The 10958-nt window shown below is 41.7% G+C and overlaps 1 long non-coding RNA gene across 1 annotated transcript; it reads right to left on the reverse strand.

Moving 5' to 3' along the window:
• Positions 1–4805: 4805 nt before the first annotated feature.
• LOC121396189 lies at positions 4806–5908 on the reverse strand. The gene is made up of 2 exons (XR_005962874.1): positions 5256–5908; positions 4806–4848 (listed from the first exon to the last, which is right to left on the reverse strand). It is a non-coding gene; the product is annotated as an uncharacterized LOC121396189 (long non-coding RNA).
• Between the last annotated feature and the right edge of the window lie 5050 nt (positions 5909–10958).

Here is a 10958-nt window from a genome sequence, read left to right on the forward strand (position 1 = left end):
GATTGTTATTTGTTCTGGGGATCAGGGCCAAGAGACAAAGTAACTGCTTGTAAGGGGGTGAACCAGATGTAAGTGTGATATTTGACAAAAATGTGTTTGATGAAATGTTGTGCGTTTGTAAAAGTGTTGAGTGTAATTTGTGTAAATCGCCACTAGATGGCAGTAGAGGTTTAGTTATTAGTTTAGTTGTCATTTCTTCCCCAGACACTAGAGGCCACTATAGAGCACACAAGGGCTATAAAAGGAGGTGCCCCACCCAAGGTGAGCAGTCTTGATGGGAGGGTGTGATAGAAGGACATCAGCTGATCGGTGAGTGAAGACAACATTGATAGATAGGAAAAGCTAGAATAGGAAAGATTATAAGTAAAGCGAACACTAGGTGCACGAGATAGTGAGGATAGTTAGTAAGGGCAGCTGTGGCCCCATCAAGGAGAAAAGTGGAATTAGTTTCCTACGGGCACTCCGTAAGTAAGGGAATCGGTGATAGTTTAGGACAAGGTAGGAAGAACACCTGAGTCTCTGGACAGGAATTGGATGGAAAAGGGTCCTAACCTGGAAGAGTGGAGGGATATCACCCAAGAGGTATCGAGCCACTATTGGAGAGTGGGGGGATACAGGTAGAGCATATATCGGACCACTAGTTGGTTGGGTGTGATCCAAGATCCTATGGCAGGTGTGCCTACTCTGCAGTGATTCCTTGAAGAAAATTGAACTGGAAGTGTCTTTGAACAAGTGTGTGCTGGAGTGTCTGTTGAGTGTCATGGTGTTCCAATTCCGAATAAAAATCTTCTGTTTTTTTTTTACATCAAGTCTCGTGTGGTGAGTAAAACATTTGGGTTAAGTACCCCTTTAAATCTGGAAGCCCCTCCTACATGCTCATCCTCCACCTGCTTGTCTGGTATGTGCAAGTTACATTGCATCTAAAAGGTCCCCTGCTATTTGTCTATAATGTCCTCTAATGTACTTGTAAAGTCTAATCATGTCCCCTCACAAGCGCCTTTTTTCCCCCAGAGAAAACAACCCCAACCTTGTCAGTCTCCCCTCATAATTTAACTCTTCCCTCCCTCTAACCAGTTTAGTTGCACTTAGTCTCTGCACTCTCTCCAGCTCATTTATATCCCTCTTAGCAAGGGACCTAGTACAGAGCCCTGCGCTACTCCACTAACAACACTGGTCCAATTAGAAAATGTTCCATTTACCACCACTCTTTGTAGTCTATCTTTTAGCCAGTTCTCTATCCAGGTACAAATACATGGGGCAGATTCAATAAAGGGCGAAGTGACTCATGCTGGTGAAAATTTGGCAGCGTGACGTCATTTCGGCACTTCACCAATTTACTAACGGTGTAAATTCGCTGGCGTAATTTTGCCACTCTAACGCCAGACGAATTTACGGTCTGGCGAAAGAGCGTTACTATGCAAATTCACTAAGTTTTTGATTTTACTGACCATTACCTCTATCGCCAGACTTGCCTTCGCCACCTCAGACCAGGCGAAGTGCAATAGAGTAGATAGGAGTTCCTCAAAAAAAAGTTTAAAATTTTTCTATGTCCCAAAAACGCTGGCGTTTTTTCCTATTTAAAGGGTGATAGACTGAAAAAGATGAATTTTTTTTTCGGGTATCCTTCTTCCCCCCCTACATTTGCTAACATATGGTACATAAACTATACTGTGGGCACGTGTAGGGCATTATAATAACTTTTATATAATTTTATTAAGGTTTCCCAGGCTTGTGTAGTGTAATGTATTTGCTGCAGCGTATACGCCCATTGTACTTTAACTGCACGCCGTATGCTAATTAGCCAACGCTAGCGTAACGTCGAACTGCTGAGCGTAATTTCGCCAGCGTTCGGTATCCTGTATCGGATCTTCGTGAATTAGTGTTGTCCTGGCGAATTTACGCCTGGTGAGGTGTTGCGATGTGCGCGAAGCCATCACTGGCAAATTTTCGCCTGTTAGTGAATTTGCCCCTATGTTCCAGGCCAACATTCCTTAATTTAACCAGTAACCTTCTGTGTGGCACTGTATCGAATGTTGGTCAGCCAGGCAGCAATTCCACATTTTCCCAAACTTAGCTGGACAGCCCCTCGCCATGTAAGTAAGTTTTTGCTTTGGAAGCACATCATTTATTAGTTTTTTCCAATAGCCAATGGTTGGAGCTTCAATGTCTTTCCATGTTAAAAGAATGGAAAAGTTGTTGTCACAAGGAGAAAGGTTTAATCCTTCCATGTGCCCCAGGAGAGAGTATTCTGGAGTCCGAATAACAGGCAGACCCAGTGCAGTATCAAGATGTGTGAGTATCGCCGACCAGAACCGTTGCACTTTAGGGCATTAACACTTCCAATCAAAACCGCACTTACTTTCTAGGCCCAATTTTCTTTATGGGTGCAAGTCCTTAAGCCTGTTCAGAAGGGCTTTAGGGCATTCCCAGAACACATGCATGTAGTTACCCTGTTCACTGTTACATTTTACACAAACATCCGGATACCCCTGGTGAATTCGTGCCAGCCTGTGCGGTGTTAAATAGACTCTGTTAATAAATGTAATATTTATGAACCTATCTCTGCTTGATATGTGGTTTTCTGGTATTTGTTCAAGTAAATCTTTTCAGGTTCCATCATCAAGATGAGGGAAATCCTGGGCCCATTTGACGTACATGCTTAAAGGACCAGTAACATTAAAAAATTTTATCTAAAAAATCGATTCTATAAGTTACAAATAACAGTCATGCCCCAATACATTTATATGACATAGCTTACATTTTTTTTAAAAAATTCCAAAAAACCTTCTCTGGAGAACGGCGAATTGGCGACCGCGCGCTCCCAACGCTGATCCTACACACAGCACTTCTGCTGTAAGGAACCCGGAAGTTGGAGGTAATTCAGAGAAGCCGGGAGGTTTGCGAGCGAACAGTTTGTCAAGGGGGGCTATGTGGAGGGAAAGGCTGCACTGCGGGTAAGACAAAGATGCGGATGGGATGGAACGGACTGGAACTGCTGGGCAAGGGAGACTGCGGGATGTGAAAAACTAAGGGGGAGGGAAAGGCTGCGGGGAAGAGACAGAGACGCTGAGGGGAGGGGCTGGAACGGCTGGGTAAGGGAGGCTGCGGGGAGAGAGAACTGTGGTGGGAGAGGGAAAATGGATGGCAAACCAGGCTGCAGGAAGAATGAGAGGGTAGAGGGGAGAGGAACAGCTGGGGAAGAGTGGCTGGGGGACAGAGGGAACTGAAGCTGGCGACTTGGTTGCTAAGTAACAGTGACGCCAAGAAACAGGAAGCCAGGTCAAGACCCGGAAGAGGCTCACAGCAGCACGCACGTAGGGAAGAACAAGGGAGAAGAAGCAAGAAGATGGCGGGGACCCCTTGGACGCCGTGGGACAGTGCCGGTTTGAGTTTCTTCCGATGTATTACGCAAACAGCAGGAAAGAGCAGCATATTGGAGGTAAGTAATGTTTATCCATTATTTTTTATTATGAATTTAAAATGGTGTTACTGGTCCTTTAATAGAGTCAAAGTTTTCTTGTACCAGAATAGTATAGAACCAGCTAAGTGGTTTGGGGAGGAGTGGTCTACAAAGATAGCGTTCCAAAGTAGTTTCCGTAACTGTGGGGATTCCTTCTGGAAACTGGGCAGAGTAAGCATGCGTCAATTGTATGAACCCAAAAAGCATACAATTGTTCAGACCAAATTCTTGCTTTAACTGATCAAATTGTTTAATACCATCTGGCTTGACTATATTATGTAAGTGTTTAATCCCTACGGCTGCACACTCACTGACATTAGGCATAGTCCTACAGTGTAAAAGTGCTTTGTTACCCCATAATGGGGTCCATTTAGACCAACAGTGACCTTTCCTATATGCCACAGCCACTGTTTTTTGGAACACCTGAACTGCCGTCTTCATGGGAGGTGTCAACTGGTAAATTGATGGGAGCCCCCTGTGCAGCTGGTTGGCTAAAGCTTAAAATGAGGAGATAACTGCTGCTTCTATCACTATGGCCTGATTGTTTGGGTCTGGGTTGAGCTACAACCGGGCATACACCAGTTGGCTCGCATAAAAATATAACAAAAAATTAGTGGCTGGGGCTTGGAGCATCTGGGTAGCTATACTATCCTGCCCACACAAAGTTTCTTACACATGCATCCAGCCCTCTAAACCATTGCATGGGAGGTATAATTGGTGCATTGTGAAAGGCATAGAGAAACTTGGGGAGGAAAACCATCTTCAGAATGTTAATGCGCCCAGGTAGGGACAATGGGAGAGTGGACCAACGCTGTACTTTCACTCTTAGTGAACTGAGTATCGGGGCTAGATTCAGTTCTGTAAATTTTGATGGGTCTCTGTGTATTACCATGCCTAAATAGGTAAAGGAGGATACCCATTGTAATTGAGGGTGCAGGTTCCTAGTACAACCATTGTCAATTGGAAATAAGAATGATTTTGCCAAGTTGACTCTAAGGCCAGAGTAATCTCCAAAATTTGTAACTTCCCTCAACAGTTCTGTGAGAGCCTCCCTGGGATTGGCTAGATACACCAGCATATCATCCACATAGAGCGAGATTTTCTCCTCAAGTCTCTGTAACTTAAGCCCTTCAATTTCTCTGTTATTGTGGACTAGTACCTCCAGGGGTTCTATGGCCAGGGCAAATAAGAGGGGCGACATTGGGCACCCTTGCCTGGTACCCCTTGCCAGTGTAACCCTGTTTCTGTCACACCGACCCACGTGGCTCTCTGTTCCACACACTCCACCAGTGTAGGGGTTGTTACTGCAACAGGTATAAGGACTCGAACACAGGCAGAGATATCATAACTTTACAATGCTTTATTGATTGGCACTGTCTGCTGGGGACCTGTAAAACAGTAAGGAGAACACTGCCAATTTCAGGTACATCACAGGCCACCAGCCCACCTCTTCTGTGGAACTAAAGCACTGAGAAACAGAACAGTGATCGTATAGTGGATTTTACATAGCTAATATACATAGCACATTAGTATATAACAACCTCAGCATAGTACAATAAGCAGTTTATAACTGGGAGGATTACAACATACAGGTTTTCTCATGGCAGACATTTTAGATCCCATGTGCTCTGCCTGTCTCCATTAATCACTTTGGGAATATGCTACACACTACTAACCTGATAAAAGCATAAGGCTGCTATAGCTGGAGGTAAGACAAGTTGATTCAGCAAAAGAATAACTCTTAAAATCAACCATAAAACTTTTCGGGTGATTAGAGCAGTAACAGACATCTTACCTCTTCTGTGGAACTAAAGCACTGAGGAGGGACCAGACCAAATGGTAGGATATAGACAGGGGGTAAGGGAAAGTCCATTAAGGATTATGGTCTGGTAAAGATTCTGTTTAGAGTGTGGCTATGATCTTTCCCACAGAAGTTAGCTGCTCTGTTAGAACTATTTATTTCTTAACTAGAACATAATTAACAGTAAAACATTCAAAGGTATATTCTGCACTTTTGGTCAGTATTTTGGTACAGTCCAAGTGATTCTTCCTGTCAGGAATTTAACCTCTTGCAGATCTGAGATATTTGGCGAACATTTATATATTTAAGTTAACTGTGTTAACCGTGTTACATTCACCCCTCCTTAATTTCGCCAAATATTTGTTACACCACCTGAATCAAAACTTTACATAGTATGTTGTGAGACTTACCAAAATTCACATCTACTCATTAAATTGGAATAATATAACATAGCGTTCTTATATTACAATAAGCTATATAGGTATCTGTGCTTACAATATAAGGTAATAGAGCCTTTTCCTTAGCCCTTTAGCAAAGGTTCATTTAAGAACTACTTAGAGGGTGTGCACTACCCTCGTACAGTAGGAAACACAAAGTGCCATTTACACAATGCTTAAATGAGGAGATACTCTTTACATATGGTACTAAACCCCTTATCAATTTCTGGTTTTTATGCCACTAACTATGCATACACACACCATTTGTCTTGCCTTATTTTTGTAAGATAAGCTCTTACATATTCCTATCAAAGAGCTAGTAGAGTGATAGTTTGTTCTATCCTTTAGTTGGTAAGGGCATTGCCTAGCAATTTAAGTACTTCTAGCAACTGACTTTCAGTTTGGCAGCTAGATATTATGGCATTCATTGAGCAAATAAGTCTGTCCACTGGCTTTACAATCCTACCAGACCTTGTTTGAGTTAAACCTTCTACTGGACTTTGTGGAACTCTGGGTAAATGGGAAGATTCTTTGTCACTTGAAGCGTGAGTAACATCACTTTGCCTATCTGACTGGAAAACAAAGTCACCTTGTTGGTTACTAAGCTGTGAATCCGACAAATCATTGGGTACTTGTAGGTCAAATAAAACTTCATTTCCAATGCCTTCTGTTTGTGCTGTATTTATATCATTACATGACTATAGTGAATCTCCTCTCTCTGTATTGTTTATTGGGCTACTACTCTCTTTATTTTGCAAAACCCAATTCAGGGTACTTTCAGTATCTCCATCCTCACCAAAAGAGTCATGATGATCTTCTGCTTCCAAACTGGACACAGTAGAAGAATTGTCTGATGAATCTTCATCAGGGATCTCTAGAGGCAGAAAATTAACTGGTAGTATTAAGTTGCGATGCACTACTTGGATCTTTCCAGTTTTTGGATCACGTATCTGAAAAATGTGTATTTTTGGATTGGCCTTGACAACTTCATACACTGTAGACTCCCAAATGTCAGCTAGTTTACGTTTTCCTCGTTCTTTTCTGTTTACAAGTAGAACATGATCACCAGTATGAATTTGAAAGCCTTTTACTTTTTGGTTGTATTTCCTGGCCTGTCTCTTTTTTTCTTGACTTGAATGTTTCTGTGCTATACTTATTGCTTCCTGCAAACATTTCTCCATAGATGCAACAAATTCATCATAGCTTGTAACTGTCTCATCCTTTAATACACTTCTGAACAAGATGTCTACAGGCAACCGTGGGGTATGTCCAAACATAAGAAAAAATGGTGGATACCCTGTGGTTTCATGCACGGTGCAATTGTATGCAAAGGTCAGTGTTTGGATCATCTGTGGCCATTTACTTTTTGCTCTCGGAGTTAAGGACCTTAACATATTTCCTAGAGTATGGTTAAAACGTTCTGCTTGACCATTTCCCATAGGATGATAGGGTGTTGTGTGAGATTTTTCTACTCCAGCAATTTGTAGAAGCTCATTGATCAGTTCACTTTCAAAATTTGATCCTCTATCTGAATGTAATCTTTCAGGAAATCCATATATACAGAAGAAATTATCCCAAAGTTTACGGGCTACTTGCTTGGCTGTCTGGTTTAAACATGGGAATGCATGAGCTATTTTTGTAAAATGGTCTGTAACAACTAGAACATCAACACTTTCATTATTTCTGTCCTCAGCGGACCAAAAATCAATACATACAAGTTCCATTGGGTGGGTAGTAAGAATGGATTCAAGAGGCGCTCTTCCTTCTGGTTCTAGAGTTTTACTGACAACACATCTCTTACATTGTCTTACATATGTTTTAATATCGTCTTCCATCTGAATCCAGAAAAATCTTTCACGCGCTAGAAAGTTTGTTCTGTCTTGACCTTGGTGTCCAGCATCATCATGGATTCCTTTCAGAACTTCCTTTTTTAGAGAAGAAGGGACTACAAACTGGTATCTCTTAATTCCAGACCTGTTCCTTGAAACTCTGTAAAGAATTCCATTGTCCAACTTGAGCTTATCCCAGTGCTTTAGCAATCTCAAAGTCTTTTGGGATTCATAAGAACGTTCCCTACGGGATGGTCTTCTCCCTCTTTGGACAAAGTATATGGCCCTGGAAAGGTCATCATCTTCACTCTGCTTAGTTTGAAGATCCTTTAAGGAGAACTTTGGAAGTGGAATTGATACTTGCTGTATCAGAGTATTCACTTTTGGTTGTATCAGTACTGTGTGGCGTATTTGACCATATGCAGGTTGCAAGTGGTTTTGCATTACTGCTTTAACTTCTTCACTTGTCATCAAACAGGAATTAGGGACTGTATGAAGTGGCATATGCTCCACTCCTTGGACACTCACTGAAAGTCTAAATGATTCCTGAACTGCATCCTTATCAAAAGTTTGGCAAGTTTCCAACAGATCTTGGTAGGGTTCTGCTACGATTCTGTTGTTGATTCTTGTCTTTACAAATGGTTGACGACTTAGGAGATCAGCTGGTATATTCTGTGTTCCTGGCACATATTTCAAGTCAAAATCATACGGTGAAAGTTTGGCAACCCACCTCTGCTCACAAGCATCCAACTTTGGTTTGCTCATTATGTATGTGAGGGGGTTGTTGTCAGTCCATGCAGTGAAGCGGTGTCCTTTTAACCAGTGGCTAAACTTGTCACACACTGCCCACTTTAGAGCTAGGAATTCAAGGCGATGTGCTGGGTACTTTGACTGGGACTTAGTTAGAGCCTTGCTAGCAAATGAAATAGGCTGAGCCCTCTTCCCGCATTCCGACATCTGACTAAGTACTGCGCCAAGTCCATCCATAGATGCATCTGTTGACAGGATAAAAGGCTTGCTAAAGTCTGGGTGTGCTAGCATCACCGTGTTTTGGAAATCTGCTTTCAAATCATCAAAAGCCTTCTGACACTCTATAGTCCAGTCTTCAGGGCAAATTTTCCTTATAATGGTTTTTCTTTGCCCATTTCTCTTTGACATATGCCTGCCTTGTTTTGGCTCAGCTGTTAACTGGTAAAGTGGCTTAGCTGTTTTCGAAAGTCCTGGAATGAAATGAGAATAATAATTTGCTAGTCCTAAAAATGACCGTATTTTCTTTACTGATGGTGTTCTCCTATCTATCTCCATCAGGTCACTCACAGCAACATTGGTTATTGCTGAGATTTTCTCTGGGTCAGCTTTTATTCCTTCCCTTGTGATGAAATGTCCCAAAAACTTGACAGATTGCCTTAATAGTTTACATTTCTTGGGAGCTAGTTTCAGGTTATGTTCACTAAGCCGACTAAAGACCATCTCGATTCTGTCAATGGCTTCCTGTTCAGTCTTTCCAAACACCAAGAGGTCATCCAAATAACATAACAAACTTAGGTAATTTTGGTCACCGAAGATTGATGTCATCATACGGGCAAAAGTTGCAGGGCTATTGCATAATCCCTGTGCCATTCTGTTATACTCAAACAGTCCAACAGGTGTAATGCAAGCGGTGTACTTCTTGTCATCTTCGTGTATTGGAATGTTATAAAAACCTGATGTTAAGTCCATAGTGCTAAACCAGCAGTTCCCACTAAGAGAAGCTAGAGCATCTGTTTGATTTGGTAAGGGATATGCATCCTTTATTGTACGAGCATTCAGCCACCTGAAATCTGTACAAATCCTGGGTTCCCCAGACGGTTTCCATGCTAAGACAAGTGGTGAGGCCCACTCGCTATTGGATTTCCGAATAATTCCCTTCTCCTCCATTTCATTCAAGACTTCTCGCATTTTTTGAAAATGTGCAGGAGGGACTCTTCGGTATGGAAGGCGAAAAGGTCGGTCATCTGTTAGTCTTATACGATGTATAAAGTCTTTGGCATCACCACAGTCCAACTTCCCCCTGGAAAAGATCTGTTCATAATGAGTAATTAGTTCTCCCAGTTTTTGTTTCCAGAACTCTGAGACCTCACATAAATCTATATTCAACTCTTCCAAGCCAAGATTTTTCAGTACGATCCTCATATCTTCATGAGGTTTATATTGCTCAGATATGGAACATTCTCTTTTCATAAAATTACCAGTGCAAGTATTTTCATGTACTGTGTGATATTGTAACAGCTTTGCTTTTTCCTGACAGTCCAGTTCAAAGTCTTCTAAAGCAATACAAGGGTGGACATCAGCAATTTTTGCATTTCTCCGAATGGTTATTTGCTTATGAGATGTATTAATCACCTTCATGGGAATCCATCTGTCACCCCATAATGATGTAACTGAGCGCCCTACCAATACATTACGTGGGCAAGACCTGGAAGTAGTAGGCTCTATAATAACTGTGCTCCCAACTGATAAGCTACACTTCTCTGGGAGTTTACCCCATACTAAATGTTCCTGATGGGGTTGTAAGACAATACAAGTATTAAGCTTTACGGTGCCTACTTTCTCTGGGATCATGTCACCTTTCCATCGGCTTACATTAGCTAAAAGGTGTAAAAAGGAATTTGAATCTTCATCGCTATGCTTTTCAGGAGCCGCTAGCACTTTCCAAAAATTGTCATCTTTTTTTAGCTGATGGATAATATGTTTGATAACATTTGTACCAATAATTATATCATCAGTTTGCCCTGGCACCACTAGTATTGGCACAATCATTTTACAGTTAAACATTTCTAACAGTATTTCGTACTGAGCTCTTGGGTTTACTCTGTTGCCACCACAACCTACAAGTACAATACCACTTGGTGAACCAGAACATTGTTTTAGTAAATTAGCTTGCACTAATTTCTCCTCTACTTGTTCACTGATTGTACAGGCCATTGAGCCACTATCAATCAAAGCATTTAGTTCACATTTTCCTTGAACAACAACAGTAGTATAGAACAAGTTGTCATATGGTGCGACCCTTTGTGTTCGTTGAAATACTACCAATGTCTTGTCAGTTATGGATTGAGCATGTTCCCTATAGCAATTCTCTAGGTCATGGACATCATGGGAAATTGGGGTTTGTGAATTTGTGCCCACACTACACCCCTCTACATGCAGGCTTTCTAGTTTAACTGATGTGTCAGTTTCCTTTTTGGACATTCCTGCCTCTTATGACCTGATTGCCAGCACAGGAAACATAAATTGTTCATCATACAGTGTGCTTTTGTAGAGTGTTTGCTATCTTTGCATATATCACAAGTATTGTGCCTCCTTGAATGGGTTAACCCAGCTGTTACAGGCAGCACCGGGTGCTGATAGGCCCCTTGAACTGGGATTACCTTCTCTAGCAATGTAATTAA

This window comes from Xenopus laevis, chromosome 1L (genome assembly GCF_017654675.1).
Source record: "Xenopus laevis strain J_2021 chromosome 1L, Xenopus_laevis_v10.1, whole genome shotgun sequence".
Classification (NCBI taxonomy): Eukaryota; Metazoa; Chordata; class Amphibia; order Anura; family Pipidae; genus Xenopus; species Xenopus laevis.